Source organism: Triticum urartu, chromosome 2, assembly GCF_003073215.2.
Source record: "Triticum urartu cultivar G1812 chromosome 2, Tu2.1, whole genome shotgun sequence".
Taxonomy (NCBI): Eukaryota; Viridiplantae; Streptophyta; class Magnoliopsida; order Poales; family Poaceae; genus Triticum; species Triticum urartu.
The window spans coordinates 129,364,095-129,379,134 of record NC_053023.1 but is presented as its reverse complement, the minus strand read 5'-3'; positions in this window follow the sequence as shown (position 1 = coordinate 129,379,134).

Sequence of the window (15,040 nt, the reverse complement as noted above, 5' to 3'; positions counted from 1 at the left end):
GAACTCGTGGTAGAGTGTGATAAGAGTAAAGGAATTCTCACAAATGATGTCTGAAAATTAGAGGTTAAAAGTGATAGATTTGGTCACTGATGTTTCCTATTTAATGATGAACAACCATGATTATGGTTGCTCCACTTGCATAGTGTTGCTGCCAAGTGATGATAATCTTGAGACTAGAGATAATTATGGCACGCCTCTTTTTTCGGGTAAAAAAGGGTTTTATTTCATAATTATAGAATTATTACAATCAAGAGGCAAGATGTCCTCAATATACGGGGCCTCTACGGTGCCATACAGCTGTGCTATGTGCCAAACAATCTGCTACGTTTAGTATGACACATCTCTTTTTATTGGGAGCAGATATGCTTGCTTTTGGATCTTTATTATCTCTATTCAATTATCCCCGTGTGGTTGCAACTTTTTAGGAATGGTTGCATTATTTCTTTAATAGAATCAAGTGTAATAGAGAGCATATTTTATTTTCCTTCTTTTTGTAAATGATATGACCATTCTATGAGAAACAAAGTCTTTTACCCATAAAAAGTGTAATAGAAGAGAGAAAGATGCCGCTTTTCTCTCAAAAACCAATTGTTTTTTCCTGTTGTGATTGATTTAGTTTTTTAACACAGTACAGACGCAAGCGCTCATATAAACACGCATACACTCACCCCTATAAATGCACACACGCACACCATATCCCTATGAGCACCTCCGAGAGACTGAGCCGGCATATCATCTTGAGATTTTACGAAGTCACCGTAGGCGCTTCATATAGTTGCCTGGAACGTCTCCTCCCACTGAAAGTGTAACGCAAGAAAACCTGAAATAAATCCAGAATAAATTCGAGCACCAGGACTTAAACCTTGGTGGGCTGGGGATACCACTGTCCACCTAACCATCCCAACTACAGGTTGGTTCGCGTAATTGATTTTGCTGACTATATTGGCAATTCCTCTGTTTTGTTGTACTCCCTTCATCCTAAAATATAAGGTGTATTATTATTTTTAAGTCAAACACATGCTTGTTTGACCAAGTATTTTGAAAAAAAAAGTATCAACTCTACGGTACCACATTTGTATCATTAGAACCATCATGAAAAGTATTTTTATATTTTATTTATTTTGTATTGTAGATATTGCTATTTTATTTTGTAATCTTGGCCAAACATACATAAATTTGACTTGCACAAAAACCAATAAACCTTATATTCCGGAATGAAAGGAGTATTGATCTTCTTTGCGAAGTTGTTTTTTCTAAGGTATTTAAAACTACTAGCATGCATGATGCATGTGTGTTGCAAGAGAGACATTGGATTAGAAGGTCAAATAACGTTAGTGTCTCTGTGTTCGTTGTATGATTTACGATTAGTAAAAACATCAAAAGTATGGTAAGAGGCATGTGTTGGGGAACGTAGTAATTTCAAAAAAAATCCTACGCACACGCAAGATCATGGTGATGCATAGCAACGAGAGGGAAGAGTATCGTCCATGTATCCTCGTAGACCGTAAGCGGAAGCGTTATGAGAACGCGGTTGATGTAGTCGAACGTCTTCACGATCTGATCGATCCAAGTACCAAACGCACGGCACCTCCGAGTTCAGCACACGTTCAGCTCGATGATGTCCCACGAACTCTGATCCAGCAGAGCTTCACGGGAGAGTTCCGTTAGCACGACGGCGTGATGACGGTGATGATGTTGCTACCAACGCAGGGCTTCGCCTAAGCACCGCTACGATATGATTGAGGTGGATTATAGTGGAGGGGGGCACCGCACACGGCTAAGGGATCAATGATCAACTTGTGTGTTCTAGGGTGCCCCCTGCCCCGTATATAAAGGAGCAAGGGAGGAGGCCGGTCGGCCCCTGTAGGGCGCGCCAGGAGGAGGAGTCCTCCTCCTAGTAGGAGTAGGACTCCCCTTTCCTACTCCTACTAGGAGAAGGAAAGGAAGAGGGAGGGGGAGAAGGAAGGAGAGGGAGGAAAGGAGGAAAGGGGGGCCGGGCCCCTAGTCCAATTCGGTTTGGGCTAGGGGGGCGCGCCCTGCCTCCTCTCTTCCACCACTTGGCCCATGAGGCCCAATACTTCTTCCCCGTATTTCCGTAACTCTCCGGTACTCCGAAAAATACCCGAATCACTCGGAACCTTTCCGATGTCCGAATATAGTCGTCCAATATATCGATATTTACGTGTCGACCATTTCGAGACTCCTCGTCATGTCCCCGATCTCATCCGGGACTCCGAACTACCTTCGGTACATCAAATCACATAAACTCATAATACTGATCATCACCGAACGTTAAGCGTGCGGACCCTACGGGTTCGAGAACTATGTATACATGACCGAGACATGTCTCCGGTCAATAACCAATAGCGGAACCTGGATGTTTATATTGGCTCCTACATATTTTATGAAGATCTTTATCGGTCAAACCGCATAACAACATACGTTGTTCCCTTTGTCATCGGTATGTTACTTGCCCGAGATTCGATCATCGGTATCCCAAATACCTAGTTCAATCTCGTTACCGGCAAGTCTATTTACTCGTTCTGTAATGCACTATCCCGCAACTAACTCATTAGTTGCATTGCTTGCAAGGCTTATAGTGATGTGCATTACCGAGAGGGCCCAGAGATACCTCTCCGACAATCGGATTGACAGATCCTAATCTTGGTCTATGCCAACTCAACAAGTACCATCGGAGACACCTGTAGAGCACCTTTATAATCACCCAGTTACACTGTGACGTTTGGTAGCACACAAAGTGTTCCTCCGGTAATCGGGAGTTGCATAATCTCATAGTCATAGGAACATGTATAAGTCATGAAGAAAGCAATAGCAGTAAACTAAAACGATCAAGTGCTAAGCTAACGGAATGGGTCAAGTCAATCACATCATTCTCCTAATGATGTGATCCCGTTTATCAAATGACAACTCATGTCTATGGTTAGGAAACATAACCATCTTTGATCAATGAGCTAGTCAAGTAGAGGCATACTAGTGATACTATGTTTGTCTATGTATTCACACATGTATTATGTTTCTGGTTAATACAATTCTAGCATGAATAATAAACATTTATCATGAAATAAGGAAATAAATAATAACTTTATTATTGCCTCTAGGGCATATTTCCTTCAGTCTCCCACTTGCACTAGAGTCAATAATCTAGATTACACAGTAATGATTCTAACACCCATGGAGCCTTGGTGTTGATCATGTTTTGCTCGTGAGAGAGGCTTAGTCAACGGGTCTGCAACATTCAGATCCGTATGTATGTTGCAAGTCTCTATGTCTCCCACCTGGACTTGATCATGGATGGAATTGAAGCGTCTCTTGATGTGTTTGGTTCTCTTGTGAAATCTGGATTCCTTTGCCAAGGCAATTGCACCTGTATTGTCACAAAAGATTTTCATTGGACCCGATGCACTAGGTATGACACCTAGATCGGATATGAACCCCTTCATCTAGATTCCTTCATTCGCTGCTTCCGAAGCAGCTATGTACTCCGCTTCACACATAGATCCCGCCATGATGCTTTGTTTAGAACTGCTCCAACTGACAGCTCCACCGTTCAATATAAACACGTATTCGGTTTGCTATTTAGAATCGTCCGGATAGTGTCAAAGCTTGCATCAAAGTAACCATTTACGATGAGCTCATTGTCACCTCCATAAACAAGAAACACATCCTTAGTCATTTTCAGGTATTTCAGGATGTTCTTGACCGCTGTCCAGTGATCCACTCCTGGATTACTTTGGTACCTCCCTGCTAGACTAATAGCAAGGCACACATCAGGTCTGGTACACAGCATTGCATACATGATAGAGCCTATGGCTGAAGTATAGGGAACACTTTTCATTTTCTCTCTATCTTCTGCAGTGGTCAGGCATTGAGTCTTACTCAACTTCACACCTTGTAACACAGGGAAGAACCCTTTCTTAGCTTGATCCATTTTGAACTTCTTCAAAACTTTATCAAGGTATGTCCTTTGTGAAAGTCCAACTAAGCGTCTTGATCTATCTCTATAGATCTTGATGCCCAATATATAAGCAGCTTCACCAAGGTCTTTCATTGAAAAACTCTTCTTCAACTATCCTTTTATGCTACCCAGAAATTCTATATCATTTCCAATCAACAATATGTCATCCACATATAATATTAGAAATGCTACAGAGCTCCCACTCACTTTCTTGTAAATACAGGCTTCTCCAAAAGTCTGTATAAAACCATATGCTTTGATCACACTATCAAAACGTTTATTCCAACTCCGAGAGGCTTGCACCAGTCCATAAATGGATCGCTGGAGCTTGCACACTTTGTTAGTACCCTTTGGATCGATAAAACCTTCAGGTTGTATCATATACAACTCTTCTTCCAGAAATCCATTCAGGAATGCAGTCTTTACTACGGGTGGACTTAAGCATCACTACGGGTGAGAAGGTCTCATCGTAGTCAACTCCTTGAACTTGTCGAAAAACTTTTGCAACAAGTCGAGCTTTGTAGACAATAATGTTACCGTCAGCGTCAGTCTTCTTCTTGAAGATCCATTTATTCTCGATGGCTTGCCGATCATCGGGCAAGTCAAACAAAGTCCACACTTTGTTCTCATACATGGATAGCATCTCAGATTTCATGGCCTCAAGCCATTTTGTGGAATCTGGGCTCATCATTGCTTCCTCATAGTTTGTAGGTTCATCATGGTCAAGTAACATGACCTCTAGAACAGGATTACCTTACCACTCTGGTGCGGATCTTACTCTGGTTGACCTACGAGGTTCGGTAGCAACTTGATCTAAAGTTTCATGATCATCATCATTGGCTTCCTCACTAATTGATGTAGGTGTCGCAGGATCCAGTTTCTGTGATGTACTACTTTCCAATGAGGGAGCAGGTACAGTTACCTCATCAAGTTCTACTTTCCTCCCACTCACTTCTTTCACGAGAAACTCCTTCTCTAGAAAGGATCCATTCTTAGCAACAAATGTCTTGCCCTCGGATCTGTGATAGAAGATGTACCCAACAGTCTCCTTTGGGTATCCTATGAAGACACATTTCTCCGATTTGGGTTCGAGCTTATCAGGTTGAAGCTTTTTCACATAAGCATCACAGCCCCAAACTTTAAGAAACGACAACTTTGGTTTCTTGCCAAACCATAGTTCATAAGGTGTCGTCTCAACGGATTTAGATGGTGCCCTATTTAACGTGAATGCAACTGTCTCTAAAGTGTAACCCCAAAACGATAGGTGTAAATCAGTAAGAGACATCATAAATTGCACCATATCTAGTAAAGTATGATTACGACGTTCGGACACACCATTACGCTGTGGTGTTCCCGGTGGCGTGAGTTGCGAAACTATTCCGCATTGTTTTAAATGAAGACCAAACTCGTAACTCAAATATTCTCCTCCACGATCAGATCGTAGAAACTTTATTTTCTTATTATGATGATTTTCCACTTCACTCTGAAATTCTTTGAAATTTTCAAATGTTTCAGACTTATGTTTCATCAAGTAGATATACCCATATCTGCTTAAATCATCTGTGAAGGTGAGAAAATAATGATACCCGCCGCGAGCCTCAATATTCATCTGACCACATACATCAGTATGTATGATTTCCAACAAATCTGTTGCTCGCTCCATAGTTCCGGAGAACGGCGTTTTAGTCCTCTTGCCCATGAGGCATGGTTCGCAAGTACCAAGTGATTCATAATCAAGTGATTCCAAAAGTCCATTAGAATGGAGTTTCTTCATGCGCTTTACACCAATATGACCTAAACGGCTGTGCCACAAATAAGTTGCACTATCATTATCAACTCTGCATCTTTTGGCTTCAACATTATGAATATGTGTATCACTACTATCGAGATTCATTAAAAATAGACCACTCTTCAAGGGTGCATGACCATAAAAGACATTACTCATATAAATAGAACAACCATTATTCTCTGATTTAAATGAATAACCGTCTCGCATCAAACAAGATCCAGATATAATGTTCATGCTCAACGCTGGCACCAAATAACAATTATTCAGGTCTAAAACTAATCCCGAAGGTAGATGTAGAGGTAGCGTGTCGACGACGATCACATCGACTTTGGAACCATTTCCCATGTGCATCGTCACCTCGTCCTTAGCCAATCTTCGTTTAATCTGTAGTCCCTGTTTCAAGTTGCAAATATTAGCAACAGAACCAGTATCAAATACCCAGGTGCTACTGCGAGCTTTAGTAAGGTACACATCAATAACATGTATATCACATATACCTTTGTTCACCTTGACATCCTTCTTATCCGCCAAATACTTGGGGCAGTTCCGCTTCCAGTGACCAGTCCCTATGCAGTAGAAGCACTCGGTCTCAGGCTTAGGTCCAGATTTGGGTTTCTTCTCTTGAGCAAGGACTTGTTTGCCGTTCTTCTTGAAGTTCCCTTTCTTCTTCCCTTTACCCTTTTTCTTGAAACTGGTGGTCTTGTTGACCATCAACACTTGATGCTCCTTCTTGATTTCTACCTCCGCAGCTTTTAGCATCACGAAGAGCTCGGGAATCGCCTTATCCATCCCTTGCATATTATAGTTCATCACAAAGCTCTTGTAGCTTGGTGGCAGTGATTGAAGAACTCTGTCAATGACACTATCAACAGGAAGATTAACTCATAGTTGAGTCAAGTGGTTATGGTACCCAGACATTCTGAGTATATGTTCACTGACAGAACTATTATCCTCCATTTTGCAGCTGTAGAACTTATTGGAGACTTCATATCTCTCAATCCGGGCATTTGCTTGAAATATTAACTTCAACTCCTCGAACATCTCATATGCTCCATGACATTCAAAACGTCGTTGAAGTCCTGGTTCTAAGCCGTAAAGCATGGCACACTGAACTATCGAGTAGTCATCAGTTTTGCTTTGCCAGACGTTCATAACATCTGGCGTTGCTCCTGCAGCGGGTTTGGCACATAGCGGTGCTTCCAGGACGTAATTCTTCTGTGCAGCAATGAGGATAATCCTCAAGTTACCGACCCAGTCCGTGTAATTGCTACCATCATCTTTCAACTTTGCTTCCTCAAGGAACGCATTAAAATTTAACGGAACAACTGCACGGGCCATCTATCTACAACAACATAGACAAGCAAAATACTATCAGGTACTAAGTTCATGATAAATTAAAGTTCAATTAATCATATTTAAGAACTCCCACTTAGATAAACATCCCTCTAATCATCTAAGTGATCATGTGATCCATATCAACTAAACCATGAACGATCATCACGTGAAATGGAGTAGTTTTCAATGGTGAACATCACTATGTTGATCATATCTACTATATGATTCACGCTCGACCTTTTGGTCTCTGTGTTCCGAGGCCATATCTGCATATGCTAGGCTCGTCAAGTTTAACCAGAGTATTTTTGTGTGTGCAAAACTGGCTTGCACCCGTTGTATGTGAACGTAGAGCTTATCACACCCGATCATCACGTGGTGTCTCGGCACGACGAACATTGGCAATGGTGCATACTCAGGGAGAACACTTGTACCTTGAAATTTAGTGAGAGATCATCTTATAATGCTACCATCAATCAAGCAGAATAAGATGCATAAAGGATAAACATCACATGCAGTCAATATAAGTGATATGATATGGCCATCATCATCTTGTGCCTGTGATCTTCATCTCTATAGCACCGTCATGATCACCATCGTCACCGGCGCGACACCTTGATCTCCATCGTAGCATCATTGTCGTCTCGCCAACTATTGCTTCTACGACTATCGCTACCGCATAGTGATAAAGTAAAGCAATTACAGGGCAATTGCATTGCATACAATAAAGCGACAACCATATGGCTCCTGCCAGTTGCCGATAACTCCGTTACAAAACATGATCATCTCATACAATAAAATATAGCATCGTGCCTTGATCATATCACATCACAACATGCCCTACAAAAACAAGTTAGACGTCCTCTACTTTGTTGTTGCAAGTTTTACGTGGCTGCTACGGGCTGAGCAAGAACCGTTCTTACCTACGCATCAAAACCACAACGCGGTATAGTGATTGCTTTTTGATCTTCAGAAAGAACCCTGTTCATTGAATCCGATTCAACTAAAGCTGGAGAAACAGACATCCACTAGCCACCTATGTGCGAAGCACGTCGGTAGAACCAGTCTCGCGTAAAGCGTACGCATAATGTCAGTCTGGGCCGCTTCATCCAACAATGACGTTGAATCAAGAATCAACTAGTGACGGCAAGCAATATGTATATACCCACGCCCACAACTCCTTTGTGTTCTACTCGTGCATATAACATCTACGCATAAACCTGGCTCGGATGCTGATGAAGCTATGTACCTAGGGTAGGGTCATAGGCCTGACCTAGACACCCTCCCTAGGACATCACCTTAGAGCCAGAAGCATTCAAGGGATAGGATAATCCACTCGACCACGAAGCATTCCACTCGAAAGACTCAAAGTCACTCGACTGCAACAACTACCACTCGACAGATAGAAGATCTAGAGTCACTCTGCATGGCAACGGTCGGACATTACTTCATAGACTTAATAGACATTTATGTCACTTGATTGTTAGCATTACCAATAATGCCCCCTCTTGATGTACCTTAAAACCCTTGTAACGTGGGCTGGTTGGGGTCTAGGCGCACTCTATATAAGCCACCCCCTCCACTGGCACAAGGGTTCGCATCCCCTGTAAACATACACACATACATAATCCAGTCGACCGCCTCAGGGCACCGAGACGTAGGGCTGTTACTTCCTACGCTAAGGGCCTGAACTCGTAAAACTCATGTGTACAACTTCGCCATAGCTAGGATCTTGCCTCCTCATACCTACCCCCATTCTACTATTAGTCTTAGATCCACGACAGTTGGCGCCCACCGTGGGGCAGGTGTCTTAGCGACTTTTTGGTGAAGTTGCGATTTTTCGATTCCCATCATCATGGTTTTCGGCGGTGGATTGGCTGAGGGCCGCGAGATCTGTCTCGGCGCGCTTGTCTTCATCGCCGATGACTCCGCCTGGCTTCAAGAGGCTCCACTCGAGGCCGAGGCGCTCTGAGGGAGTCCTGGATTAGGGGGTCTCCGGATAGCCGGACTATATCCTTTGGCCGGACTATTGGACTATGAAGATACAAGATTGAAGACTTTGTCTCATGTCCGGATGGGACCCTACTTGGCGTGGAAGGCAAGCTAGGCAATACGGATATGTACATCTCCTCCTTTGTAACCGACCTTGTGTAACCCTAGCCCTCTCTGGTGTCTATATAAACCAGAGGGTTTTAGTCCGTAGGACAACATACAAACATACCATAGGCTAGCTTCTAGGGTTTAGCCTCTTTGATCTCGTGGTAGATCAACTCTTGTAATACCTATATCATCAAGAACAACCAAGCATGACGTAGGGTATTATCTCCATCAAGAGGGCCCGAACCTGGGTAAACATCGTGTCCCCTGCCTCCTGTTACCATCCGCCTTAGACGCACAGTTCGGGACCCCCTACCCGAGATCCATCGGTTTTGACACCGACATTGGTGCTTTCATTGAGAGTTCCACTGTGCCGTCACCATAAGGCTCGATGGCCCCTTCGATCATCACTAGCGATGTGGTCCAGGGTGAGGTTTTTCTCCCTGGAAAGATCTTCGTATTCGGCGGCTTCGCACTGCGGGCCAATTCGCTTGGCCATCTAGAGCAGATCGAGAGCTACGCCCCTGGCCATCAGGTCAGATTTGGAAACTTGAACTACACGGCCGACATACGCGGAGACTTGATCTTCGACGGATTCGAGCCCATGTCGGACGCGCCGCACAGTCGCGACGAGCATGATGTAACTATGCCGTCGGACAATGTTCGGGAGATCGCATCCGCAACTACTCCGGCCATCAATCCGGAGCAAGTCGCGCCATCCAAGAGCGGAGGGATGGACCCCGCCATGGAGGCCGCACTCTCAGTGGCGATAGAGCCGGATACTGACTTCACCCCTTACAAGAGCCGTGTCGCCGAACCACTGGATTCATCTCCGGCCACGGACTCCGAGCCGCTCACATCCGTGCCCGTCAAGTCCGACTGGGCGCCGATCATGGAGTTCACCTCCGCGGATATCTTTCAGCACTCACCTTTCGGAGATGTGCTAAACTCATTAAGGTCTCTCTCCCTGTCGGCAGAACCTTGGCCGGACTATGTCCGGCTAGAATGGGATGCGGACGACAAAGAAATTCGCTGCCCACCCACCACCCACTTAGTAGCCACTGTCGACGACCTAACCGACATGCTCGACTTCAGCTCTGAAGACTTCGACGGTATGGACGATGAAGACGGAGACGAACAGGAACCACCGCCCTCTGGGCGCTGGACCGCCACCTCATCATATGATATATACATGGTGGACACCCCCAAAGAAGGCAATGGCGACGAGACAGTGGAGGATGACCCCTCCAAGAAGCAGCCCAAGCGCCGACGTCAGCGGCGCCGTTCTAAGTCCTGCCACAGCAAGAGCAGTGATACCAGCAGAGGAGATAATAACACTCCGGATAGCACCGAAGACAACAACAATCCCCTCCAGCACGGTGTAGAGCTAGAGGACGAACAAGTTAGCCCTCCAGAGAAGGCAGCAGATGGAGAACCGGAGGAGGACAATTACATGCCTCTCTCCGAAGACAAGGCGAGCCTCGGCGACGACGAGTTTATTGTGCCTGAGGACCCCGTCGAGCAAGAGCGCTTCAAGCGCCGGCTTATGGCCACAGTAAATAGCCTAAAGAAAAAACAGCAACAGCTTCAAGCTGATCAGGACTCGCCAGCAGACAGGTGGACCGAAGTCCTTGCGGCCGAGGAGCATGAACTCGAGCACCCGTCCAAGAGTTACCCAAAACGCAGGTTGCTACCTCACCTCGAGGAGGAAGCATTGAAGCCTCATTCACCAGTGTACGATGCGGCTGACCGGCCACTACGCGGCCGAGCCAGAGAGGCGTTTCAGCCTAAAGTTCAGACCGCACCCCGTCGCCACTCACTCAAAAATACTAAGGCCCGGGGCAACACAGAGGACCTACGAGACATCTTGGACAGTAAGGCAAAAATCGCAAGGTCAATATACGGGACACGGGCACGTGCGCCCACACGGGACAATGATTGTTGCGTCGGATACACCAAGAGTAAATCCGGCCGGGCCGAATACAGCAGACAAGACTCATACTGACTACGTCGGGATATAGCCCGGCACAGAGGTGTCGCACACCCCCTATGCTTCACTGATGAAGTTATGAATCATGAATTCCCGGAGGGTTTCAAACCCGTAAATATCGAATCATACGATGGCACAACAGATCCTGCTATATGGATTGAGGATTTCCTCCTTCACATCCACATGGCTCGCGGTGATGATCTACATGCCATCAAGTACCTCCCACTAAAACTCAAAGGACTAGCTCGGCATTGGCTGAATAGCTTGCCAGCAGATTTCGTCGGCAGTTGGGAGTATCTGGAAGACGCATTTCTCGACAACTTCCAAGGCACTTATGTGCGGCCACCGGATGCTGATGACTTGAGCCACATAACCCAGCAGCCAGGGGAATCGGCTAGATAATTCTAGACACGGTTCCTGACTAAGAAAAATCAAATTGTAGACTGTCCGGATGCAGAGGCCCTAGCGGCATTCAAGCATAACATCCGCAACGAATGGCTTGCCCGCCACCTCGGCTAGGAGAAGCCGAAATCTATGGCAGCCCTCACAACACTCATGACCCGCTTTTGCGCGGGTGAGGACAGCTGGCTGGCTCGCAGCAACAACACATCAAAGAATCCGGATACCTCGGATACCAAAGATGTTAATGGTAGGTGATAACCCACAAGTATAGAGGATCACAATAGTTTTCGAGGGTAGAGTATTCAACCCAAATTTATTGATTCGACACAAGGGGAGCCAAAGAATATTCTCAAGTATTAGCAGCTGAGTTGTCAATTCAACCACACCTGGAAACTTAGTATCTGCAGCAAAGTATTTAGTAGCAAAGTAATACGATAGTAGTGGTAACGGTAGCAAAAGGTAACATTAGTAAAAGTAACGTTTTTGGTATTTTGTAGTGATGATAGCAATAGCAACGGGAAAGTAAATAAGTGAAGAACAATATATGGAAAGCTCGTAGGCAATGGATTGGTGATGGAGAATTATGCCGGATGCGGTTCATCATGTAACAGTCATAACCTAGGGTGACACAGAACTAGCTCCAGTTCATTGATATAATGTAGGCATGTATTCCGAACATAGTCATACGTGCTTATGGAAAAGAACTTGCATGACATCTTTTGTCCTACCCTCCCGTGGCAGCGGGGTCCTTACGGAAACTAAGGGATATTAAGGCCTCCTTTTAATAGAGAACCGGAACAAAGAATTAACACATAGTGAATACATGAACTCCTCAAACTACGATCATCACCGGTAAGTATCCCGATTATTGTCACTTCGGGGTTAATGGATCATAACACATAATAGGTGACTATAGACTTGCAAGATAGGATCAAGAACACTCATATATTGATGAAAACATAATAGGTTCAGATCTGAAATCATGGCACTCGGGCCCTAGTGACAAGCATTAAGCATAGCAAAGTCATAGCAACATCAATCTCAGAACATAGTGGACACTAGGGATCAAACCCTAACAAAACTAACTCGATTACATGATAGATCCCATCCAACCCATCACCGTCCAGCAAGCCTACGATGGAATTACTCATGCACGGCGGTGAGCATCATGAAATTGGTGATGGAGGATGGTTGATGATGACGATGTCGATAGATTCCCCTCTCCGGAGCCCCGAACGGACTCCAGATCAGCCCTCCTGAGAGGTTTTAGGGCTTGGCGGCGGCTCTGTATCGTAAAACGCGATGATTTCTTCTCTCCGATTTTTTTATCCCCGAAACACAATATATGGAGTTGGAGTTGGAGTCGGAGAGGAAACAGGGGGCCCACGAGGTAGGGGGCGCGCCCTAGGGGGGCAGGCGTTCCCCCCACCCTCGTGGAGAGGTGGTGGGCCCCCTGGCCTTCATCTTTTGCAGGTATTTTTCATATTTTCTAAAAAGTTGCTTCGTGAAGTTTCAGGTCATTCCGAGAACGTTTGTTTCTGCACATAAATAACACCATGGTAATTCTGCTGAAAACAGCGTCAGTCCGGGTTAGTTCCAGTCAAATCATGCAAGTTAGAGTCCAAAACAAGGGAAAAAGTGTTTGGAAAAGTAGATACGACGGAGACGTATCAACTCCCCCAAGCTTAAACCTTTGCTTGTCCTCAAGCAATTCAGTTGATAAACTGAAAGTGATAAAGAAAAACTTTTACAAACCCTGTTTGCTCTTGTTGTTGTAAATATGTAAAGCCAGCATTCAAGTTTTCAGCAAAGATTATAACTAACCACATTCACAATAACGCATAGGTCTCAAGTTTACTCATATCAATGGCATAATCAACTAGCGAGCAATAATAATAAATCTCGGATGACAACACTTTCTCAAAACAATCATAATATGATATAACAAGGTGGTATCTCGCTAGCCCTTTCTGAGACTGCAAAACATAAATGCAGAGCATCTTTAAAGATCAAGGACTGACTAGACATTGTAATTCATCGTAAAAGAGATCCAGTCAAGTCATACTCAATGTAAACTAACAATAATGAATGCAAATGACAGCGGTGCTCTCCAACTGGTGCTTTTTAATAAGAATATGATGACTCAACGTAAAAGTAAATAGATAGGCCCTTCGCAGAGGGAAGCAGGGATTTGTAGAGGTGTTAGAGCTCGGTTTTGAAATAGAGGTGAATAATATTTTGAGCGGTATACTTTCGTTGTCAACATAACAACCAAGAGATGGCGATATCTTCCATGCTACACACATTATAGGCGGTTCCCAAACAGAATGGTAAAGTTTATACTCCCCCATCCACCAACAAGCATCAATCCATGGCTTGCTCGAAACAACGAGTGCCTCCAACTAACAAGAGTCCCATGGGGAGTTTTGTTTGCAATTATTTTGATTTAGTTTGCATAAAGCATGGGACTGGGCATCCTGGTGACCAGCCATTTATTCGTGAGTGAGGAGCGGAGTCCACTCCTCTTGAGAATAACCCGCCTAACATGGAAGATACAGACATCCCTAGTTGATATATGAGCTATTAGAGCATACAAAACAGGATATTTATTTGAAGGTTTAGAGTTTGACACATACAAATTTACTTGAAACGGCAGGTAGATACCGTATATAGGTAGGTATAGTGGACTCATATGGAATAACTTTAGGGTTTATGGAGTTTGGATGCACAAGCAGTATTACCACTTAGTACAAGTGAAGGCTAGCAAAAGATTGGGAAGCGACCAGCTAGAGAGCGACAACAGTCATGAACATGCATTAAAATTAATCAACACCGAATGCAAGCATGAGTAGGATATAATCCACCATGAACATAAATATCGTGAAGGCTATGTTGATTTTGTTTCAACTACATGCGTGAACATGCGCCAAGTCAAGTCACTTAAATCATTCAGAGGAGGATACCACCCTATCATACCACATCATAACTATCTCAATAGCATGTTGGCACGCAAGGTAAACCATTATAACGCATAGCTAATCAAGCATGGCACAAGAAACAATGATCTCTAGTTGTCATTGCAAACATGTTTATTCATAATAGGCTGAATCAGGAACGATGAACTAACCATATTTACAAAACCAAAAGAGGTCGAGTTCATACCAGCTTTTCTCATCTCAGTCAGTCCATCATATATCATCATAATTTCCTTTCACTTGCACGACCGAACGATGTGAATAATAATAATAGTGCACATGCATTGGACTAAGCTGGAATCTGTAGGCATTCAATAAACAGGAGAAGACAAGGCAATATGGGCTCTTTTGTCAGATCAACAATAATGCATATAAGAGCCACTTCAACAATTTAATTATGGTCTTCTCCTATCGACCCCCAAAGAAAAGAAAAGAAATAAAACTATTTACACGGGAAAGCTCCCAACAAGCAAAAGAAG